We start from the raw sequence: 496 nt of genomic DNA, 5'->3' as shown, positions 1-496 counted from the left end.
GAGAGTGTGTGTGTGTGTGTGTGTGTGGCTGTGGGGGATGGGTCCTGCGAATGCAGTGCACGGACCATGCTGGGAGAATCATAGAAGATCAGGGTTGGAAGGGACCTAGGGAGGTATCTAGTCCAACCCCCTGCTCAAAGCAGGACCAATCCCCAACTAAATCATCCCAGCCAGGGCTTTGTCAAGCTTGACCTTAAAAACCTCTAAGGAAGGAGATTCCACCACCTCCCTAGGTAACCCATTCCAGTGCTTCACCACCCTCTTAGTAAAACAGTGTTTCCTAATATCCAACCTAGCCCTCCCCCACTGCAACTTGAGACCATTACTCCTTGTTCTGTCATCTGTTACCACTGAGAACAGTCTAGATCCATCCTCTTTGGAACCCCCTTTCAGGTAGTTGAAAGCAGCTATCAAATTCCCCCTCATTCTTCTCTTCTGCAGACTAAACAATCCCAGTTCCCTCAGCCTCTCCTCATAAATCATGTGTTTCAGCCCC

This window comes from Trachemys scripta, chromosome 13 (assembly GCF_013100865.1).
Source record: "Trachemys scripta elegans isolate TJP31775 chromosome 13, CAS_Tse_1.0, whole genome shotgun sequence".
In the NCBI taxonomy this organism is placed as follows: domain Eukaryota; kingdom Metazoa; phylum Chordata; order Testudines; family Emydidae; genus Trachemys; species Trachemys scripta.
The sequence above is the reverse complement of the archived record's forward strand: the minus strand, read 5'-3'. Positions refer to the sequence as shown.